Source organism: Pseudophryne corroboree, chromosome 8 (genome assembly GCF_028390025.1).
Source record: "Pseudophryne corroboree isolate aPseCor3 chromosome 8, aPseCor3.hap2, whole genome shotgun sequence".
Lineage (NCBI taxonomy): Eukaryota > Metazoa > Chordata > Amphibia > Anura > Myobatrachidae > Pseudophryne > Pseudophryne corroboree.
Genome location: NC_086451.1, coordinates 364,836,687 through 364,862,157, shown reverse-complemented (window position 1 = coordinate 364,862,157; position 25,471 = coordinate 364,836,687).

Here is a 25,471-nt window from a genome sequence, read left to right as displayed (position 1 = left end):
TTGACGGGTCACGTTCCGCTTGACTTGACAATTTTATCACCAGCAGGTCTTTGAACCTCTGCAGACTTGTGTATCCCGGAAAGAGAGATACAACGTAGGTTTTAAATCTAGGATCGAGCACGGTGGCCAAAATGTAGTACTCTGATTTCAACAGATTGACCACCCGTGAATCCTGGTTAAGCGAATTAAGGGCTCCATCCACAAGTTCCACATGCCTAGCGGAATCGCTCTGTTTTAGCTCCTCCTTCAATGTCTCCAGCTTCTTCTGCAAAAGCCTGATGAGGGGAATGACCTGACTCAGGCTGGCAGTGTCTGAACTGACTTCACGTGTGGCAAGTTCAAAGGGTTGCAGAACCTTGCACAACGTTGAAATCATTCTCCACTGCGCTTGAGTCAGGTGCATTCCCCCTCCTTTGCCTATATCGTAGGCAGATGTATAGGCTTGAATGGCCTTTTGCTGCTCCTCCATCCTCTGAAGCATATAGAGGGTTGAATTCCACCTCGTTACCACCTCTTGCTTCAGATGATGGCAGGGCTGGTTCAGGATTGTTTGGTGGTGCTCCAGTCTTCTGTAAGCGGTGGCTGAATGCCGAAAGTGGCCCGCAATTCTTCGGGCCACCGACAGCATCTCTTGCACGCCCCTGTCGTTTTTTAAATAATTCTGCACCACCAAATTCAATGTATGTGCAAAACATGGGACATGCTGGAATTTGCCCACATGTAATGCACGCACAATATTGCTGGCGTTGTCCGATGTCACAAATCCCCAGGAGAGTCCAATTGGGGTAAGCCATTCTGCGATGATCTTCCTCAGTTTCCGTAAGAGGTTGTCAGCTGTGTGCCTCTTCTGGAAAGCGGTGATACAAAGCGTAGCCTGCCTAGGAACGAGTTGGCATTTGCGAGATGCTGCTACTGGTGCCGCCGCTGCTGTTCTTGCTGCGGGAGGCAATACATCTATCCAGTGGGCTGTCACAGTCATATAGTCCTGAGACTGTCCTGCTCCACTTGTCCACATGTCCGTGGTTAAGTGGACATTGGGTACAACTGCATTTTTTAGGACACTGGTGAGTCTTTTTCTGACGTCTGTGTACATTTTCGGTATCGCCTGCCTAGATAAATGGAACCTAGATGGTATTTGGTACCGGGGACACAGTACCTCAATCAAGTCTCTAGTTGCCTCTGAATTAACGGTGGACACACGTTTCTCACCGCCCAGGCTGCCAAGGCCTGAGTTATCTGCTTTGCAGCAGGATGACTGCTGTGATATTTCATCTTCCTCGCAAAGGACTGTTGGACAGTCAATTGCTTACTGGAAGTAGTACAAGTGGTCTTCCAACTTCCCCTCTGGGATGACGATCGACTCCCAGCAGCTACAACAGCAGCGCCAGCAGCAGTAGGCGTTACATTCAAGGATGCATCGGAGGAATCCCAGGCAGGAGAGGACTCGTCAGACTTGCCAGTGACATGGCCTGCAGGACTATTGGCTTTCCTGGGTAAGGAGGAAATTGACACTGAGGGAGTTGGTGGTGTGGTTTGCAGGAGCTTGGTTACAAGAGGAAGGGATTTAGTGGTCAGTGGACTGCTTCCGCTGTCATCCAAAGTTTTTGAACTTGTCACTGACTTATGATGAATGCGCTGCAGGTGACATATAAGGGAGGATGTTCCGAGGTGGTTAACGTCCTTACCCCTACTTATTACAGCTTGACAAAGGCAACACACGGCTTGACACCTGTTGTCCGCATTTGTGTTGAAATAATTCCACACCGAAGAGCTGATTTTTTTTGTATTTTGACCAGGCATGTCAATGGCCATATTTGTCCCACGGACAACAGGTGTCTCCCCGGGTGCCTGACTTAAACAAACCACCTCACCATCAGAATCCTCCTTGTCAATTTCCTCCTCAGCGCCAGCAACACCCATATCCTCATCCTGGTGTACTTCAACAGTGACATCTTCAATTTGACTATCAGGAACTGGACTGCGGGTGCTCCTTCCAGCACTTGCAGGGGGCGTGCAAATGGTGGAAGGCGCAAGCTCTTCCCGTCCAGTGTTGGGAAGGTCAGGCATCGCAACCGACACAATTGGACTCTCTTTGGGGATTTGTGATTTAGAAGAACGCACAGTTCTTTGCTGTGCTTTTGCCAGCTTAAGTCTTTTCATTTTTCTAGCAAGAGGATGAGTGCTTCCATCCTCATGTGAATCTGAACCACTAGCCATGAACATAGGCCAGGGCCTCAGCCGTTCCTTGCCACTCCGTGTCGTAAATGGCATATTGGCAAGTTTACGCTTCTCATCAGACGCTTTCAATTTTGATTTTTGGGTCATTTTACTGAACTTTTATTTTTTGGATTTTACATGCTCTCTACTATGACATTGGGCATCAGCCTTGGCAGATGACGTTGATGGCATTTCATCGTCTCGGCCATGACTAGTGGCAGCAGTTTCAGCATGAGGTGGAAGTGGATCTTGATCTTTCCCTATTTTAACCTCCACATTTTTGTTCTCCATTTTTTAATGTGTGGAATTATATGCCAGTATCAATAGCAATGGTCTACTACTATATATACTGCGCACAACTAAAATGCACCACAGGTATAGAATGTAGATGAATAGTATACTTAATGACGACACAGAGGTAGGTACAGCAGTGGCCTTCCATACCGAACTGCTATATATACTGGTGGTCACTGTGTCAGCAAACTGCAAAACTAAAATGCACCACAGGTATAGAATGTAGATGGATAGTATACATAATGACGACACAGAGGTAGGTACAGCAGTGGCCTTCCGTACCGTACTGCTATATATACTGGTGGTCACCGTGTCAGCAAACTGCAAAACTAAAATGCACCACAGGTATAGAATGTAGATGGATAGTATACTTAATGACGACACAGAGGTAGGTACAGCAGTGGCCTTCCGTACCGTACTGCTATATATACTGGTGGTCACTGTGTCAGCAAACTGCAAAACTAAAATGCACCACAGGTATAGAATGTAGATGGATAGTATACTTAATGATGACACAGAGGTAGGTACAGCAGTGGCCTTCCGTACCGTACTGCTATATATACTGGTGGTCACTGTGTCAGCAAACTGCAAAACTAAAATGCACCACAGGTATAGAATTAGAATGTAGATGGATAGTATACTTAATGACGACACAGAGGTAGGTACAGCAGTGGCCTTCCGTACCGTACTGCTATATATACTGGTGGTCACTGTGTCAGCAAAACTCTGCACTGTACTCCTCCTATATATTATTATACTGGTGGTCCCGACTCCCAGTCCCCACAATAAAGCAGCACACTGAGCACAGATATGGAGTGTTTTTCAGGCAGACAACGTATACTGGTGGTCACTGTCAGCAAAACTCTGCACTGTACTCCTGCTATATAATACAGCTGCTTCCCAGTCCCCACAATTAAGCAGTGTGAGCACAGATATATGCAGCACACTGAGCACAGATATGGAGTGTTTTTTTCAGGCAGAGAACGGATAAAACTGGTGGTCACTGATCAGCAAAACTCTGCACTGTACTCCTCCTATATTAATATAAAGCTGCTCCCCAGTCCCCACAATGATATAAGCAAGCACAAATATTTGCATCAACTCAACAATGAATAAACGGAGAGGACGCCAGCCACGTCCTCTCCCTAACATTTCCAATGCACGAGTGAAAATGGCGGCGACGCGCGGCTGCTTATATAGAATCCGAATCTCGCGAGAATCCGACAGCGGGATGATGACGTTCGGGCGCGCTCGGGTTAACCGAGCCATACGGGAGAATCCGAGTATTGCTCGGACCCGTGTAAAAAGGGTGAAGTTCGGGGGGGTTCGGTTTCCGAGAAACCGAACCCGCTCATCACTAGTCTATATAAGGTCCCACACTTGACAGTGCATGTCTGAGCACAAACCAAGCATGAAGTCAAAGGAATTGTCTGTAGACTTCCGAGACATTATTGTCTCGAGGCACAATTCTGGGGAAGGGTATAGAAAAATATCTGCTGCTTTGAAAGTCCCAATGAGCACAGTGGCCTCCATCATCCGTAAATAGAAGAAGTTCGGAACCACCAGGACTCTTCCTAGAGCTGGCCGGCCATCTAAACTGAGCGATCGGGGTTGAAGGGCCCTAGTCATGGAGGTGACCAAGAACCCGGTGGTCATTCTTTTAGAGCTACAGCATTCCTCTGTGGAGAAAGGAGAACCTTCCAGAAGGACAACCATCTCTGCAGCAATCCACCAATCAGGACTGTATGGTAAAGTGGCTAGACGGAAGCCTCTCCTTAGTAAAAAGCACATGGCAGCTCGTCTGGAGTTTGCCAACATGCACCTAAAAGACTCTCAGACCATGAGAAACAAAATTCTCTGGTCTGATGAGACAAATATTGAACTCTTTGGCATGAATGCCAGGCGTCATGTTTGGAGGAAACCAGGCCCCGCTCATCACCAGGCCAATACTATCCCTACGATGAAGCATGGTGGTGGCAGGAAGTGGGAGACTAGTCAGGATAGAGGGAAATATGAATGCAGCAATATACAGAGACATCATGGATGAAAACCTGCTCCAGAGCGCTCTTGACCTCAGACTGGGGCGACGGTTCATCTTTCAGCAGGGCAACGACCCTAAGCACACATCTGCGGCTGGGTTGGATTCATATCCCCAGCATGGACTTTGTTTGTGAGGATATCTAAACCATGCTACATATTCCGGTTTTTGCATGCTGATGTTGCACAATTCCTGGTATTTCTTGTCCTGGATGACATTAAATATATGATGCTATAAATGGATTGCTGGTCTCGTCTACAGCATAGCCCCTGCTGGAGCTTCATGGTGTGGATGTAACTATATTAAATACATTGGCAGGGCACCCTCCGATGGTTAAGTTTGGTGTTGTGCGGCTTACACGTATTTGTTTTTATATATATATATATATATATATATATATATATATACACACACCACATTTGATTTCCCATTTTTTGAAGGGGGGCCACCTAGCTCAAACTTACCTCTGGGCACATGGGATGAACTTATAGCCCTGCCTGCATGCAAGCTCTGTTCAGTCACCACTTTATATGCTCAATGCCATGAGGTTTGAAGACTCAAAAACATTTCTCCCTGGGAGTTTCAAAGCTGCTGCTATTTGGCAGCTAGGCATGGTAGGGCAAGACATCACCCAATGCCTGTGCTTAATGAGAGACATTCTTCAGGTACAATAATCAAGACTCTGGTAAAGACCAGTGGCATCATAAGGGTGTGCAGGGGTTGCAGGACACTCTCAGGTGTCACCCTTCCAGGCATGACACCAAAATGCAGACGCCTCCACAGTGACAGCAACCGGGTGCTGCAGTGTGGCATTAACCTGCAACACTTGGCTCCAGTCTTAGAGAAGAATCTGACAGTGCTGGAAGAGTCTCTGGGGGCAGCCCGTATCTATCTATCTATCTATCTATCTATCTATCTATCTATATATCTATCTATCTATCTATCTATCTATCTAATCTATCTATCTAATATTATTAAATACTGCTAGCTCATGCATGATGATGTACTGGTAGAAAATACCGTACACCATAGTTCTGTGCTGTATAAGGTAACATATGCATAATGCATAATTCAAGTGCACAGTATGGAACCTTTACTCTAGAGGAGGAGGTGGGGGCCCAGGCAGTGGGGCCCACCAGGGGTCTCTTGTATGTATCAGGTGTCACCGACCCAGGGTGCAACCACTGGTAGAGACGGAATCTAAACAAATCTAAAAAAATTAAAATCTACCCTATGGGTCATCATAATACATGTAATTCAGAACACATAAATATATCCTCCAAGATAAGCATGTCCATGGGCATTTATATAATGGGATGTATATATAATTGGTGCACTGTTTGCGGTGGGCCATACCGCACCCATTGCTTACCTCTCCGACAGCAGAAATCACTTGGAACATTGCTCGTCGGCCATAACACATTGGCCGTCATCATCATAATTAGAGATGAGCGGGTTCGGTTCCTCGAGATCCGAACCCCCCCGAACTTCACCTATTTTACACAGTTCTGAGGCAGCCTCGGATCTTCCCACCTTGCTCGGTTAACACGAACGCGCCCGAACGTCATCATCCCGCTGTCGTATTCTCGCAAGATTCGTATTGCATCTAAAGAGCCGCGCGTCGCCGCCATTTTCACTCGTGCATTGGAGATGATAGCGAGAGGACATGGCTGCGTTCTCTCAGTTTCTGTGTTCAGTGTGCTGCAAATATCTGTGCTCAGTGTGCTGCAAATATATGTGCTCAGTGTGCTGCAAATATCTACATTCTCTGCCTGAAAACGCTCCATATCTGTGCTGCATTGTAGTTGTGCGCAGTATATAGTAGGAGGACAGTGCAGAATTTTGCTGACCACCAGTATATATATAGCAGTACGGTACAGTAGTCCATTGCTCTACCTCTGTGTCGTCAAGTTTACAATCCATATCTGTGCTGCATTGTAGTTGTGCGCAGTATATAGTAGGAGGACAATGCAGAATTTTGCTGACCAGCAGTATATATTTAGCAGTACGGTACAGTAGACCATTGCACTACCTCTGTGTCATCAAGTATACAATCCATATCTGTGCTGCATTGTAGTTGTGCGCAGTATATAGTAGGAGGATAGTGCAGAATTTTGGTGACCACCAGTATATATATATATATATATATATATATATATAGCAGTACGTTACAGTAGTCCATTGATCTACCTCTGTGATGTCAAGTATACTATCCATATCTGTGCTGCATTGTTTTTGTGCGCAGTATATAGTAGGAGGACAGTGCCGAATTTTGCTGACCACCAGTATATATATAGCAGTACGGTACAGTAGTCCATTGCTCTACCTCTATGTCGTCAAGTATACAATCCATATCTGTGCTGCATTGTAGTTGTGTGCAGTATATAGTAGGAGGACAGTGCAGACTTTTGCTGACCACCAGTATATATATAGCAGTACAGTACAGTAGTCCATTGCTCTACCTCTATGTCGTCAAGTATACTATCCATAATTGTGCTGCATTGTAGTTGTGCACAGTATATAGTAGGAAGACAGTGCAGAATTTTGCTGACCACCAGTATATATATAGAGCAGTATGGTACATTAGTCCATTGCTCTACCTCTGTATCGTCAAGTATACTAGCCATATCTGTGCTGCATTGTAGTTGTGCGCAGTATATACAAGTAGGAGGACAGTGCAGAATTTTGCTGACCACCAGTATATATATATAGCAGTACGGTACACTAGTCCATTGCTCTACCTCTGTATCGTCAACTATACTAGCCATATCTGTGCTGCATTGTAGTTGTGCGCAGTATATAGTAGGAGGACAGTGCAGAATTTTGCTGACTACCAGTATATATTTAGCAGTACGGTACAGTAGTCCATTGCTCTACCTCTGTGTCATCAAGTATACTATCCATATCTGTGCTGCATTGTAGTTGTGCGCAGTATATAGTAGGAGGACAGTGCAGAATTTTGCTGACCACCAGTATATATATAGCAGTATGGTACAGTAGTTCATTGCTCTACCTCTGTGTCGTCAAGTATACAATCCATATCTGTGCTGCATTGTAGTTGTGCACAATATATACAAGTAGGAGGACAGTGCAGAATTTTGCTGACCACCAGTATATATATAGCAGTACGGTACAGTAGTCCATTGCTCTACCTCTGTATCGTCAAGTATACAATCCATATCTGTGCTGCATTGTAGTTGTGCGCAGTATATAGTAGGAGGACAGTGCAGAATTTTGCTGACCACCAGTATATATATAGCAGTACGGTACAGTAGTCCATTGCTCTACCTCTGTGTTGTTAAGTATACAATCCATATCTGTGCTGCATTGTAGTTGTGCGCAGTATATATTAGGAGGACAGTGCAGAATTTTGCTGACCACCAGTATATATATATATATATATATATATATATATATATACGGTACAGTAGGCCATTGCTATTGATATATTACTGGCATATAATTCCACACATTAAAAAATGGAGAACAAAAATGTGGAGGGTAAAATAGGGAAAGATCAAGATCCACTTCCACCTCGTGCTGAAGCTGCTGCCACTAGTCATGGCCGAGACGATGAAATGCCATCAACGTCGTCTGCCAAGGCCGATGCCCAATGTCATAGTAGAAAGCATGTAAAATCCAAAAAACAAAAGTTCAGTAAAATAAACCAAAAATCAAAATTAAAAGTGTCTGATGAGAAGCGTAAACTTGCCAATATGACATTTACGACACGGAGTGGCAAGGAACGGCTGAGGCCCTGGCCTATGTTCATGGCTAGTGGTTCAGCTTCACATGAGGATGGAAGCACTCATCCTCCCGCTAGAAAAATGAAAAGACTTAAGCTGGCAAAAGCACAGCAAAGAACTGTACGTTCTTCTAAATTACAAATCCCCAAGGTGAGTCCAATTGTGTCGGTTGCGATGCCTGACCTTCCCAACACTGGACGGGAAGAGGTGGCGCCTCCCCCATTTGCACACCCCATACAAGTGCTGGAAGGAGCACCCGCAGTCCAGTTCCTGATATTCAAATTGAAGATGTCACTGTTGAAGTACACCAAGATGAGGATATGGGCGTTGCTGGCGCTGATGAGGAAATTGACAAGGAGGATTCTGATGGTGAGGTGGTTTGTTTAAGTCAGGCACCCGGGGAGACACCTGTTGTCCGTGGGACGAATATGGCCATTGACATGCCTGGTCAAATTACAAAAAAAATCACCTCTTCGGTGTGGAATTATTTTAACAGAAATGCGGACAACAGGTGTCAAGCCGTGTGTTGCCTTTGTCAAGCTGTAATAAGTAGGGGTAAGGACGTTAACCACCTAGGAACATCCTCCCTTATACGTCACCTGAAGCGCATTCATCAGAAGTCATTGACAAGTTCAAAAACTTTGGGTGACAGCGGAAGCAGTCCACTGACAACTAAATTCCTTCCTCTTGTAACCAAGCTCCTGCAAACCACACCACTAAGTCCCTCAGTGTCAATTTCCTACTTAGACAGCAAAGCCAATAGTCCGGCAGGCCATGTCACTGGCAAGTCTGACGAGTCCTCTCCTGCCTGGGATTCCTCCGATGCATCCTTGAGTGTAACACCTACTGCTGCTGGCGCTGCTGTTGTTGCTGCTGGAAGTCGATCGTCATCCCAGAGGGGAAGTCGGAAGACCACTTGTACTACTTCCAGTAAGCAATTGACTGTCCAACAGTCCTTTGTGAGGAAGATCACATATCACAGCAGTCAACCTGCTGCAAAGCGGATAACTCCGGTCTTGGCAGCTACGGTGGTGTTAAACGTGTGTCCGGTATCCACCATTAATTCACAGGGAATTAGAGAATTGATTGAGGTACTTTATCCCCGGTACCAAATACCATCTAGGTTCCATTTCTCTAGGCAGGCGATACCGAGAATGTACACAGACATCAGAAAAAGAGTCACCAGTGTCCTAAAAAATGCAGCTGTACCCAATGTCCACTTAACCACGGACATGTGGATAAGTGGAGCAGGGCAGACTCAGAACTATATGACTGTGACAGCCCACTGGGTAGATGTATTGCCTCCCGCAGCAAGAACAGCAGCGGCGGCACCAGTAGCAGCATCTCGCAAATGCCAACTCGTTCCTAGGCAGGCTACGCTTTGTATCACTGCTTTCCATAAGAGGCACACAGCTGACAACCTCTTACGGAAACTGAGGAACATCATCGCAGAATGGCTAACCCCAATTGGACTCTCCTGGGGATTTGTGACATTGAACAACACCACCAATATTGTGCGTGCATTACATGTGGGCAAATTCCAGCACATCCCATGTTTTGCACATACATTGAATTTGGTGGTGCAGAATTTTTTAAAAAACGACAGGGGCGTGCAAGAGATGCTGTCGGTGGCCGAAGAATTGCGGGCCACTTTCAGCATTCAGCCACCGCGTGCCAAAGACTGGAGCACCAGCAAACACTCCTGAACCTGCCACGCCGTCATCTGAAGCAAGAGGTGGTAACGAGGTGGAATTCAACCCTATATATGCTTCAGAGGATGGAGGAGCAGCAATAGGCCATTCAAGCCTATACATCTCATCTGCCTACGATATAGGCAAAGGAGGGGGAATGCACCTGACTCAAGCGCAGTGGAGAATGATTTCAATGTTGTGCAAGGTTCTGCAAACCTTTGAACTTGCCACACGTGAAGTCTGTTCAGACACTGCCAGCCTGAGTCAGGTCATTCCCCTCATCAGGCTTTTGCAGAAGAAGCTGGAGAGATTGAAGGAGGAGCTAAAATGGAGTGATTCCGCTAGGCATGTGGGACTTGTGGATGGAGCCCTTAATTCACTTAACCAGGATTCACGGGTGGTCAATCTGTTGAAATCAGAGCACTACATTTTGGCCACCGTGCTCGATCCTAGGCTTAAAGCCTACGTTGGATCTCTCTTTCTGGCAGACACAAGTCTGCAGAGGTGCAAAGACCTGCTGGTGAGACACTTGTCAAGTCAAGCGGAACGTGACCCGTCAACAGCTCCTCCTTCACATTCTCCCGCAACTGGGGCTGCGAGGAAAAGGCTAAGAATTCCGAGCCCACCTGCTGGCGGTGATGCAGTGCAGTCTGGAGCGATTGCTGACATCTGGTCCGGACTGAAGGACATGCCAACGATTACTGACATGTCGTCTACTGTCACTGCATATGATTCTGTCACCATTGAAAGAATGGTGGAGGATTATATGAGTGACCGCATCCAAGTAGGCACGTCAGACAGTCCGTACGTATACTGGCAGGAAAAAGAGGCAATTTGGAGGCCCTTGCACAAACTGGCTTTATTTTACCTAAGTTGCCCCCCTCCAGTGTGTACTCTGAAAGAGTGTTTAGTGCAGCCGCTCACCTTGTCAGCAATCAGCGTACGAAGTTACTTCCAGAAAATGTGGAGAAGATGATGTTCATCAAAATGAATTATAATCAATTCCTCCGTGGAGACATTCACCAGCAATTGCCTCCAGAAAGTACACAGGGACCTGTGGATTGCAGTGGGTACGAATTAATAATCTGTGAGGAGAGGGATGTGAGGAGGGGGATGTACACAGTGAAAGGGGTGAGGAATCGGACGATGAGGAAGATGTGGACATCTTGCCTCTGTAGAGCCAGTTTGTGCAAAGAGAGTGCTTCTTTTTTGGTGGGGGCCTAAACCAACCAGTCATTTCAGTCACAGTCGTGTGGCAGACCCTGTCGCTGAAATGATGGGTTTGTTAAAGTGTGCATGTCCTGTTTATACAACATAAGGGTGGGTGGGTTTATCTTTGCATCATGTGATGTTTGGGGACAATTTTTTTAAGTGCCATCCTGACTGACACTGCAGTGCCACTCCTAAATGGGCCAGGTGTTTGTGCCGGCCACTTGGGTCGCTTAGCTTAGTCATCCAGCGACCTCGTTGCAAATTTTGACTATACTTTAGTACTAGATAGTCAAAACTGACTTGCCTGCACAATCTATTTAGCCTTGTGATACCGACCCCGCAGGAAAGCGCATCGAGATTGCATCAGTATCGCAAGTTGGCTGTCGCCTTTGCGATTTGCACTAACGTTCCTTGCGATTTTGACTACATAGTCAAAATTGCAAGGATAGAACTAACAGTGTGTATGCACTTTAAAACACCTCCTCCAAGTGCAATTCTGTGTCAGTCAAAGTAGTAGTAAGCGCAAAATGCATCTCAGTCAACAGGGGTTTTGATGCAGTTTAAAAACAACAATTTCCAGGACAAAAGTGCAAATCGTATTTGCATCTAACTGTACATTATACCCATTATCTGGCATGATCGTTCTATGGATAAAAAAACAGGTTGTCTCCCTGTAAATTGGTTTACAGTATTTTCAGTATTATATTTTAAACATTATAGGGAACTCTATCAAGCCTTGGAGTGAGATAAATTTACCCAAAGCAACCAATCATTTTCTGACTGTCATCTGTCTATCACAGTCTATAAAATGACAGTTAAGAGCTGGTTATAAGGACAACTTTTCCACTTTATCTCTCACCAAGGCTTATTACATATCCCTTATATCTTATATTGAACTTAGAATGTAGGAGTCAAGACTATTAAGAAATTATTGCATCTGTAACTGAAGATAGTTCTTTCAGATCACTTGGGTGAATACCATTTGATGGTGTGCATGGGTAATTGCCACACAACATGTTTCCTGACACCAGAGGTTCTCAAACATGGTCCTCAAGGCACCCCAACAGTCCAGGTTATAAGTATATCCATGCTTGGCCACAGGTCACTTAATTAGTACCTCAGTCAATTTGAGTTAACCATCCGTGCTAAGTCTTGGATTTACCTAAAATCTGGACTATTGGAGTGCCTTGAGGACTGTGTTTGAGAACCTCTGCCTTACACTTCCATTCTTTGTAAACACAGGTGAAAAGAACATTTTTATCAAGTCTGTTTATTCATTATTTCCTATGAGTATTTCCCAGGTGTGGTATAAAAGATCTACACTGTCTAGATAGATAGTCATTATGTCGATCCCATATGGTAGACATACAGTAGTTTGAAAGGGGCAAATAATCAACAGGTAAAAGGTAGACCGTGGGTAAGGTCAACAGGTTCAAAAGGTCGACATGACAATGGTCAACACAAGAGAGGTTGAGTCAAGTTCTTTTAGTTTTTTTGGGTGTCATTTTGTATGTTTAACCCAATGGTTCCTAAACTTGGTTCTCAAGAATCCTCAACGGTTCACGTTTTCCAGGTCACCAAGGGAAGCACAGGTGTATTCATTATTCACTGACACATTTTAAAAGATCCACAGGTGGTGCTAATTATTTCCCTTGTGATTCTGCGAGGAGACCTGAAAAACATGAATTGTTGGGGGTCCTTGAGGACCAAGTTTAGGAAAGACTGGTTTAACCATATCTAAGCACAATCAGTGAAAACAGGTACCCTTGCATGCTTTCATTGCTTGCAACACTTCAGGCAAGGTTACTATTACCAATTGTAGTCCTCGTGGTTAAAAATGAAAACTACAAAAAACTTGTGTTGACCATTTGTGTTTCGAGCATTGTCACATCAACCTTTTGTCCATATCCACCGTTTGTACCTGTCAACCTAAAGCTCTACCTACTTTATACCTGTTGACCTTTTGACCATGCTGACCTTTTGTACCTGACGACCTAATGCTTGTCGACTATATGATGTTGACCTATTGATTGTTAAACTATAGACTGTTGACCTATCATCTGGGAACTGTATTTGCCCTGTGCAGCTTAGCCAATGCCTTCATCCTTTAACTGAATACTTTCTGTTTATTTGAATACCTTCTTGGAGTTAGACATGCTGGCTTTATATGTATTTATATATTTATATATGTCTACCCTAATTTATCTTTTATATATTGTATTATATTATTATAGTGAAGTAATGACTTATTGGTAATCTTTTCTTTCTGTAAATTAAAAATGTCAGTAAAAGTATACATTTGTTTGAATAAAAGCAGCAGTACCCTCCTCTTTTACATGTCAAAGTCCTTTATCACTAATGGACCCAGAGAGACACCATTATTTATTATCTAATTTGTTTTGTTCCCAAGAGCCCTGTGTATCTGTTTTAAACATGAGTATTAGTTGTCTTGTTTTGACTTGCATAAATACATGATTCTCTTTCATGCTTAGCTACCTGGTTAATGACAAGTTTTCAGTAGAAGTTTGAAATGTGACGAGCCAAGATGTTTTGGCATGGAAGCAGCACATGATTTTAAAAGTGCTATGTTAACCAATTATATGCTATTGTCAAGTAAACTTGCTGTTTAATAAAGGACAATACTGTAATTGAGCTCATCTGGATGGGGGACTCAACATGAGACTTGTTGTCCATGGAATGTATGAATATTTTTAACTGAGCACATCAATAAATACACAAATAAATAAATACATTAACATGTACTTATTAACAGTTATGTATATAATAGGCGTGTGCACCGGGGACATTTTCGGGTTATGTGTTTTGGATCTGGATGTCCTCCGTGTTTTGGATCTGGATTGGTTTTGCCAAAACCACCCTTGCACATTTTGGTTTTGGATCTGGATTTTTTTTTAAAAATAAAAAAAACTGCTAAAATAACAGACTTGGTGGGGGGGGGGGGGGGGGGGAGGAGGTTGTTCGTGCAGTATTATTAACTTCAATATCATTCATTTCCACTCATTTCCAGACTACTCTGAACATCTCACAGCTCACGATGTCGTTTATATCAGTTTAGGCAAAAAGTTGATCCGAGGTAGTGCATCGGTAGCGCATCAGTATCGCAAGGTGGCTATCACCTTGCGATTTGCACTAAATTTCCATGCAATTTTGACTATATAGTTAAAATCGCAAGGCTAAATCTAACCGTGTGTATGCACCTTACGACACCTCCTCCAAGTGCAATTCTGTGTCAGTCAAAGTAGTAGTAAGCGCAAAATGCATCTCAGTCAACAGGGGTTCTGGTGCAGTTGCGCAGTTTAAAAACAACAATTTCCTTGAAGAAATTGCAAATTGTATTTGCATTTAACTGTACATTATACCCATTATCTGGCATGATCGTTCTGTAGAAAAAAAAAACAGGTTGTCTCTCTGTAAATTGGTTTACAGTATTTTCAGTATTATATTTTAAACATTATAGAGAACTCTATCAAGCCTTGGAGTGAGACAAAGTTACCCAAAGCAACCAATCATCATCTTCTGACTGTCATCTAGCTATCACAGTCTATAAAATTACAGTTAGGAACTGGTTACATGGACAACTTTTCCACTTTATCTCTCGCCAAGGTTTATTACATATCCCTTATATCTTATATTGAACTTAGAATGTAGGAGCAAATACCTTTAAGAAATTATTGCATCTGTAACTGAAGATAATTCTTTCAGATCACTTGGGTGAATACCATTTGATGGTGTGCATGGGTCATTGCCACACAACATGTTTCCCGACATCAGAGGTTCTCAAACGTGGTCCTCAAGGCACCCCTAACAGCCCAGGTTTTAAGTATATCCATGCTTGGCCACAGGTGACTTGATTAGTGCCTCAGTAAATTTGATTTACCCATCAATGCTGAGTCTTGGATTTACCTAAAACCTGGACTATTGGAGTGCCTTGAGGACTGTGTTTGAGAACCTCTGCCTTACACTTCCATTCTTTGTAAACACAGGTGAAAAGAACATTTTTATCAAGTCTGTTTATTCTTTATTTCCTACAAGTATTTCCCAGGTGTGGTATAAAAGAGCTACACTCTGGATAGAGAGTCTAAACAGCTACTGTCTGGATAGATAGTCATTAGGACGATCCCATATGGTAGACATACAGTAGGTTGAAAGGGGCAAACAATCAACAGGTAAAAGGTTGACAGTGGTTAAGGCCAACAGGTTCAAAAGGTCGACATGACAATGGTCAACACAAGAAAGGTTGAGTCAAGTTCTTTTAGTTTTTTAGGGTGTCATTTTGTATGTTTAACCCAATGGTTCCTAAACTTGGTCCTCAAGAATCCTCAACAGTTCACGTTTTCCAGGTCCCCCAGGGGAACACAGGTGTATTCATTATTCACTGACACATTTTAAAAGATCCACAGGCGGTGCTAATTATTTCCCTTGTGATTATGTGAGGAGTCCTTGAAAACATGAACTGTTGGGGGTCCTTGAGGACCAAGTTTGGGTACGACTGGTTTAACCATATCTAAGCACAATTAGTAAAAACAAGTACCCTCGCATGCTTGCATTGCTTGCAACACTTCAGGCAAGGTTACTATTACCACTTGTAGTCCTCGTGGTTAAAAATGAAAAAACCCAAAAAACTTGTGTTGACCATTTGTGTTTCGAGCATTGTCATGTCCACCTTTTGTCCAAATATCCACCTTTGTACCTGTCAACCTAAATCTCTACCTACCTTATACCTGTTGACCTTTTGACCATGTTGACCTTTTGTACCTGATGACCTAATGCTTGTCGACCATATGATGTTGACCTATTGATTGTTGAATTATTGACTGTTGACCTATCATCTGAAAACTGTATTTGCCCTGTGCAGCTTAGCCAATGCCTTCATCCTTTAACTGAATACTTTCTGTTTATTTGAATACCTTTTCGGAGTTAGACATGCTGGCTTTATATGTATTTATATACACTGCTCAAAAAAATAAAGGGAACACTAAAATAACACATCCTAGATCTGAATAAATGAAATATTCTAATTAAATACTTTGTTCTTTACATAGTTGAATGTGCTGACAACAAAATCACACAAAAATTATCAATGGAAATCAAATTTATTAACCCATGGAGGTCTGGATTTGGAGTCACACTCAAAATTAAAGTGGAAAAACACACTACAGGCTGATCCAACTTTGATGCAATGTCCTTAAAAACAAGTCAAAATGAGGCTCAGTAGTGTGTGTGGCCTCCACGTGCCTGTATGACCTCCCTACAATGCCTGGGCATGCTCCTGATGAGGTGGCGGATGGTCTCCTGAGGGATCTCCTCCCAGACCTGGACTAAAGCGTCTGCCAACTCCTGGACAGTCTGTGGTGCAATGTGGCGTTGGTGGATGGAGCGAGACATGATGTCCCAGATGTGCTCAATTGGATTCAGGTCTGGGGAACTGGCGGGCCAGTCCATAGTATCAATGCCTTCATCTTGCAGGAACTGCTGACACACTCCAGCCACATGAGGTCTAGCATTGTCTTGCATTAGGAGGAACCCAGGGCCAACTGCACTAGCATATGGTCTCACAAGGGGTCTGAGGATCTCATCTCTGTACCTAATGGCAGTCAGGATACCTCTGGCGAGCACATGGAGGGCAGTGCGGCCCCCCAAAGAAATGCCACCCCACACCATTACTGAGCCACTGCCAAACCGGTCATACTGGAGGATGTTGCAGGCAGCAGAACGTTCTCCTTGGCATCTCCAGACTCTGTCACATCTGTCACATGTGCTCAGTGAGAACCTGCTTTCATCTGTGAAGAGCACAGGCCGCCAGTGGCGAATTTGCCAATCTTGGTGTTCTCTAGCAAATGCCAAACATCCTGCACGGTGTTGTGCTGTAATACAACCCTCATGGAGTCTGTTTCTGATTGTTTGAGTAGACACATGCACATTTGTGGCTTGCTGGAGGTCATTTTGCAGGACTCTGGCAGTGCTGCTCCTGTTCCTCCTTGCACAAAGGCGGAGGTAGCGGTCCTGCTGCTGGGTTGTTGCCCTCCTATGGCCTCCTCCATGTCTCCTGATGTACTGGCCTGTCTTCTGGTAGTGCCTCCATGCTCTGGACACAACGCTGACAGACACAGCAAACCTTGCCACAGCTCGCATTGATGTGCCATCCTGGATGAGCTGCACTACCTGAGCCACTTGTGTGGGTTGTAGACTCCATCTCATGCTACCACTAGAGTGAAAGCACCTCCAGCTTTCAAAAGTGACCAAAACATCAGCCAGAAAGCATAGGAGCTGAGAAGTGGTCTCTGGTCACTACCTGCAGCACAACTCCTTTAATGGGGGTGTCTTGCTAATTGCCTATAATTTCCACCTGTTGTCTATTCCATTTGCACAACAGCATGTGAAATTGATTGTCAATCAGTGTTGCTTCCTAAGTGGACAGTTTGTTTTCACAGAAGTGTGATTGACTTGGAGTTACATTGTGTTGTTTAAGTGTTCCCTTTATTTTTTTGAGCAGTGTATTTATATATGTCTACCCTGATTTATCTTTTATATATTGTATTATGTTATAATAGTTAAGTAATGACTTATTGGTAATCTTTTCTTTCTGTAAATTAAAAATTTCAGTAAAAGTATACATTTGTTTGAATAAAAGCAGCAGTACCCTCCTCTTTTACATGTCAAAGTCCTTTATTACGAATGGACCCAGAGAGGCACCATTATTTATTATCTAATTTGTTTTGTTCCCAAGAGCCCTGTGTATCTGTTTTAAACATGAGTATTAGTTGTCTTGTTTTGACTTGCATAAATACATGATTCTCTTTCATGCTTAGCTACCTGGTTAATGACAAGTTTTCAGTAGAAGTTTGAAATGAGACGAGCCAAGATGTTTTGGCATGGAAGCAGCACATGATTTTAAAAGTGCTATGTTAACCAATTATATGCTATTGTCAAGTAAACTTGCTGTTTAATAAAGGATAATACTGTAAGTGAGCTCATCTGGATGGGGGCTCAACATGAGACTTGTTGTCCATGGAATGTATGAATATTTTTAACTGAGCACATCAATAAACACACAAATAAATAAATTCATTAACAATGCCTTCGTCCTTTAACTGAATACTTTCTGTTTATTTGAATACCTTCTTGGAGTTAGACATGCTGGCTTTATATGTATTTATATATTTATATATGTCTACCCTAATTTATCTTTTATATATTGTATTATATTATTATAGTGAAGTAATGACTTATTGGTAATCTTTTCTTTCTGTAAATTAAAAATGTCAGTAAAAGTATACATTTGTTTGAATAAAAGCAGCAGTACCCTCCTCTTTCACATGTCAAAGTCCTTTATCACTAATGGACCCAGAGAGACACCATTATTTATTATATAATTTGTTTTGTTCCCAAGAGCCCTGTGTATTTGTTTTAAACATGAGTATTAGTTGTCTTGTTTTGACTTGCATAAATACATGATTCTCTTTCATGCTTAGCTACCTGATTAATGTCAAATTCTCAGTAGAAGTTTGAAATGTGACGAGCCAAGATGTTTTGGCATGGAAGCAGCACATGATTTTAAAAGTGCTATGTTAACCAATTTTATGCTATTGTCAAGTAAACTTGCTGTTTAATAAAGGGCAATACTATAGGTGAGCTCATCTGGATGGGGGCTCAACATGAGACTTCCTATAAATTGATAAGAGAAACAATATATGAGCTGCTACTATAACCACAGGTTGTCCATGGAAGGTATGAATATTTTTACCTGAACATCAATAAATATACAAATAAATAAATAAATAAATACATTTACATGTACTTATTAACAGTTATGTATATAGGGGTGTGCACCGGGCCATTTTTCGGGTTTTGTGTTTTGGTTTTGGATCTGGATTGCCTTCATGTTTTGGATCTGGATTGTTTTTGCCAAAACCACCCTTGCGGATTTTGTTTTTGATTTTGTTTTTGGATCTGGATTTTTTTTTTTTTAGAAATCAAGCTAAAATAACAGAATTTGGGGGTGTTTTTGTTCCTACAATATTATTAACCTCAATAACATTCATTTCCACTAATTTCAAGACTAAATATAAAAAAAGAATATATATAAAAAAAGACACATTAGGCAAGGCTCAAGAGTTCAGTTCACAAAACATGATTAAGGCAAAGAAGAATAAAAAAGACAATATTTTAGATTTAATTTATTTAATTTTGTTATTTCAATTTATTTTAATTGAATTTATTTAAATACATTTATTTAGAATCAAATTCTTCATTTCCTCCAAGATATCTTCGATATGAAGAAAGCTTACTATATGAGTGTGGAGAGTTTATTTATATTCATTTAATTCAAATTTATCTAATTTATAATTATTATTAATAATATTAATTTGAATTAATTACAATGTGGTGATAAGAAGAGTTATGAAAATAGGACAGTAAGTTATAATAAGAATATGAGCTACAGAAACCACATCCTTAAATGGACGGAACAAGCATGGATGTATTCTGGAGGGATACATCACAAAATCTTAATTTCAATCTATATATACAGTATATATACTATTTTTTTATATCACACACCGCAGTTACAGTGTCGCACAAATGAGTCAAAAATATGTAGAAGTCTTTTTTATATCCCACGCCAGCGGTTACAGTATCGCACAAATGAATCAGAAATATATATAATAATTAAACACTACAGTTGACTACACCGGCAGCGTTGCACATTGCGTTTATGAGTAGGAAATAATATAGTGTGGTCTGACCAGCAGTGTCACAGTACTTTTGAAAATAAAATAAAAATTATATAGTACACTGGGATACAGCACAAAAAAAAAATATCACACACAGATATATAGCAGTAGTGTACGGCAGTACTGGTAGTCGTCACTGAGTGATGCACCAATAGAAATATATTTTTTGCTCTGGATCACACACAAAGGATATATAGCAGTAGTGTACGGCAGTACTGGTAGTCGTCACTGAGTTACGCACCAATAGAAATATATTTTTTGCTCTGGATCACACACAGAGGCTATATAGGAGTATGTATGGAAGTACTGGTAGTCATCACTGAGTGATGCACCAATAGAAATATATTTTTTGCTCTGGATCACACACAGAGGATATATAGCAGCAGTGTATGGCAGTACTGGTAGTCATCACTGAGTGACGCACCAATAGAAATATATTTTTTGCTCTGGATCATACACAGAGAATATATAGCAGTAGTGTACGGCAGTACTGGTAGTCATCACTGAGTGATGCACCAATAGAAATATATTTTTTGCTCTGGATCACACACAGAGGATATATAGCAGTAGTGTATGGCAGTACTGGTAGTCATCACTGAGTGACGCACCAATAGAAATATATTTTTTGCTCTAAATCATACACAGAGAATATATAGCAGTAGTGTACGGCAGTCGCTGTACTAGTAATGAAGCACCAATAGAAATATATTTTTTGCTTTGGATCACATACAGAGGATGGGTGATATTCAGTATGCCGGCTGTTGGGATCCCGGCGCTCAGTATACCGGCGCCAGAATCCAGACACCTGGCATACCGACAACTATTCTCCGTCTTGGGGGTCCATGACCCCCCTGGGGGTAGAATAAATAGCGTGCACCATGCCCACAAGGGCCTCATTTGTGCTTACCCAGCTGTCGGTATGCTGGCGGTTGGGATCCTGGCACCGGTATGCTGGCCGGCGGGATCCCGGCCGCCGGCATACCATACTACACCCACAGATGATATATAGCAGTAGTGTATTGCAGTACACAGCCCCTTATAGACAGAGAACAACATCTGGTCCAATACACAGCTACAATATGCTATATGCAGTACACTGTCTACTATGCAGAGCCCTAACACAGTGACAGTCACAGCACACCTACACAAGCAGCACCCCAGGCTAACTCAACTCTCCTGCTGCATCCCCTCTGCTCTCTCATGCCCCCCTTCCCTAACCTACCTATCCGATTACAGCACAGAATACAGCACAGAAGGAACACGTCCTTACTGTGCACTCTCCAAGTCCGGAGTGAAGATGGCGCCGATCACCGGGACTATATAAAGAATTCAAAACCCGCAAGATCCGACAGTGGGATGATGATGTTTTGCCTTGTTTTTGGATCTGAGTTATGCACAAAAAACAAAGTGAGTTAGGCGTGAAAAACTGAGGCTCTATAGGAAATTATATGTTTGGTACATGAGAAATAGTGCCATAGATTGCTATATGCTTTCGTTTGGTTGTATTGGGAAAAAAGTGCTTAGTGCTTGTGATTCAGTCATGCAGTAATGTTGGAATTTGTGGTCGCTATTTTATCTGAATATAGAAAGAAAACAAATGTAATCGGTAGCAGAGCTTAGGGGTTAATGGTAAATTGATAAGCTCACCTAAGTATTTAGGTGTGTCTTCAGGAATATTGGTGTAGTTTTCTTAAAAGCCTTAAAAGGATTATGAATCGGCAGGGATCCTGGACCCTTTAGGTGCAAGGTCTTGTATATCCAAAATTAGTGATAATAGATAAGGATTAAATATCTCAGGTGTACCCAAAAGGTGAGTCTGCCTGGCAAGTTTTTTTTTTCTAGATATACCAGCAGTGGCAGATCTAGACTTTACTTCTTCTTCTTTTTTTTTCTTTTCTTTTTTTTTTGGGGGGGGGGGGGGGGGGGGCATTAAAGAATGAATACTCCACTCTCTACTTCTTACTACTCCCCCAGTATATGATCCCAGATCCTCCAATCTCCATAAGTATGATTTTGAATTCTCAATGGTTGATGACCTTCCCTAGCCTCCAGTATATGATCTCAGATCTGCCTCTTCCCCATAATATTATCTACCAGGGCGGATAGTCCCCACTGCCCCAGTAACAACATACTCCAACCCCCACCCCCCCTCAGTGATATGCTTTAAGACAAGACCCGCCCTCATAATAATATGATCATATCCACTCAGTGACTCACATACCCATTGGAAGACCCTGACCTTGACACTGCAGGCTGGCCATGGTGATGACAAAAAATGATTAAATAAAGAGGAAGGTCTACCTAAAGGGACAGGGAGCCTGAAGGTTTTCCTGTAGGAACAGGATACACCAATAGTGGACTTACTGTGAAAGCAGGCAGAAGGGGGCCCCCATGGTAAATGCCCCTGGTAGTGTCTGTAAGGAGGATGATGCCAGCAGCACGGGGGTGCTGGAGGTGTCTGTGCAGGGGTGCCGGTGGTGTCGGCAGTGTGGTGGTACCGACAGTGTCCCCTGTGTGGGGGTGCCAGCGGTGTCCTCTGTGTGGGGTGCCAGCAATGACGGCAGTGTGGAGGTGCCAGTGGTGTCCTCTGTGTGGGGGTACCGATGGTGTCGGCAGTGCGTGGGGTGGTGGTGGCTGGTATCTGTAACACTGCTTCTACTGAAATCTATGGGCAAGTGCTAATTGGCTGAGAGTTGTGACAGGCGGCTCTCTCAACAAATCAGCGGTCAGCCCATTGAATTCATTGGGACTGGCACACAAGGCAAAACCTCAAGATCAGACTGCGGGATCCTGAGGTTGTGCCTCGATTTGGGATTGACCCAGATCCTCTATGTTCGGGTGGGTCCGGTTCTCAGGGAACATGACCCGCTCATCTCTACCCAATAAATTGTCTGCTTTTTATGTGTCTGACTCTTCCTTTGCATGTCTGACTGTCTACTTTTACCCCACATATGTATCCCCCACCTACTGTACTGTAAACTCACCACCCACTTTTCTTCTTGCACTCCCCACTTCCTCCGTAAACTTCTGTCCTCTTCAATCTTTGGCTTCTTCTTCCGCTTCTGGAGTCCTGCTGGCTGCCAATCAGAAGCAACGTGAATGAACCAGATTTTAATAATATTTGCCCTATAGATCCAGCAAATTTTACAGCCAGCAATGGGGGTCATTCCGAGTTGATCGCACGTAGCAGCTTTTTGCTGCTCGAGCGATATAGACACCGCCTATGGGGGAGTGTATTTTAGCATAGCAGGGCTGCGATCGCTTGTGCAACCCTGCTATGCTAAAAAAGTTTTGTGTAACACAAGACTAGTCCTGTAGTTACTTACCCTGTGCGATGGATCCAGCGATGAAGGTCCCAGAATTGACGTCAGACATCCGCCCTCCAAACGCCTGGACACGCCTGCTTTCGGATCTCCATGCCCGGAAAACGGTGAGTTGATGCCCCGGATGCCTTCCTCTTGTCAATCTTTTTACGGTCGCCGCTGCAACCACTTTCTTCGTACGCTGCGTCACTGCCCGGTGACGGGCGTTGCCAGGCAATGACACGCCTGCGCAATGCGGCCGCGGCGCATGCGCAGTTCCAACCCGTTCACACCGGTGTGAAAACCGCAGCGTGCGAACGGGTCGGAATGACCCCCTATATTTCTAACATTAAGATTTGCTGACTTTTCATCAATGAAGTCTTCTACATGCAAATTAAGATAAGATAGATAAAATAAATACTTTATTGTCATTGTATAAAACCATGAACTGACATAAGCATTTGTCATTTGCATTACTATTATATCCATTGAATAAAGCATCTTAGTATATTTATATATTTTTTAAATACATTTTATATATATTGAAATTTTAAAATTGTCTTCCCTATTAGTGGAAATTAAAATACCAAATCTGGCGAGGTGGTCTGGCAAACATTGGTAAGTTAATTTATTATTTTCAGCCAGCTCCCTCTACCAATGGTTTGGTCTGTTCTTGGTCTCTCAGATTGGATGCCATTAACAATAACCAGACATCATCACCATTACCATTTAAAGTTTGACTAGTGTACTAGTATAGTGGCATAACTATCAATTTTGCGCCCCACTGCCAAAAAAAAATTCTGGCACCCTCCCACTACCCCCATATATTAATTATAATTTTACCTACATGCTCGTTGCCAGGGCTTTCATACTCATTGTCAGGGGCTTTATGCTCAGGGTTTCATGCTTATTGTCATGGGTTTCATGCTTGTTGCCAGGGGTTTCATGCTCTTGCCAGGGGTTTCATGCTCAGGGTTTCATGCTCGCTGCCAGGGGTTTCATGCTTATTGCCTAGGGTTTCTTGCTCACTGGCAGCACCAACGTTCCCGGAATCCTGGAACTTCCGGGTAACGCTATATGCTGTGCTTCGCTGACAGACCCTAGAGGTCCAGTAGGGTCTTTAGTATCTGTCTCCTCCTAGGTGGCAGCCATTTTTGGAGGGCTATTTTCAGAAGATTTCCATGCAGATGGCCAGACCGCATGGAAACTGCATAACACAGGCACGGGTGCTCCTAAGCCACCGCCTGATCTGCGGTGGCTAATGCTACACCACTGAGTATACTGCATAGCGATAATAGGGCAGCAAAACCTTGGGCACAATGAGAAAATACAGCAATATAATCTTTCTAATATTAAATTTAGTAGTCATAAAAGGGACTGTATTTAATAGTTGTAATGTGGTATGCAATTATTGCACAAGTGTGATTATGCTATTGAACTATTACAATGTGCAATTTTATAATTTGACTTCTGGATTAAACATGTCCTTTCGACGATCAGTATCTTTTAACAAAAAGGAAATGTGACACAAGCATATATGATTGTTTATAATTATTTTTTATACAAAAGATGTGTTTCAGGCTCTACATTCATTGACATAATTGGAATATCTATATCACCATGAAGGATTTTGTGACATTAACCCACAAGCCAGTTTTGTGTATACTCATTGATACAAACTTTTTTAGTGGTGTGTTATATGATAATTAAGCAATAAGACTGATTACTCTTTCCGGGTTGTTTTCAATCCATTTCAAAGTTGTATTTTTTATTTTGCTGGTGTTTTAATTAGAGAAGAGCGGGTGCTGCTATATAAGACCAGTCCATTGCAGTGGTGCTGTGTTATCCTGCATCAGTCCAGTGATGGTATACCTGTGCTACTGTATATGTCCAGTGGTTCTGCCGTATATGTCCCGTGATACTGCCGTATATGTCCCGTGATAATGCTGTATTTGTCCAGAGGTACTGCCGTATAAATCCAGTGAAACTGCCGTATATGTCCAGTGGTACTGCCATATAATTCTAGTGATACTGCCGTATATGTCCAGTGGTACTGCCGTATAAATCCAGTGGTACTGGCGTATAAATTCAGTCCAGTGATACTGCTGTATATGTCCAGTGGTAATGCTAAATAATTCCAGTGATACTGCCGTATATATGTCAAGTGGTACTGCCGTATAAATCCAGTGGTACTGGCGTATAAATCCAGTCCAGTGAT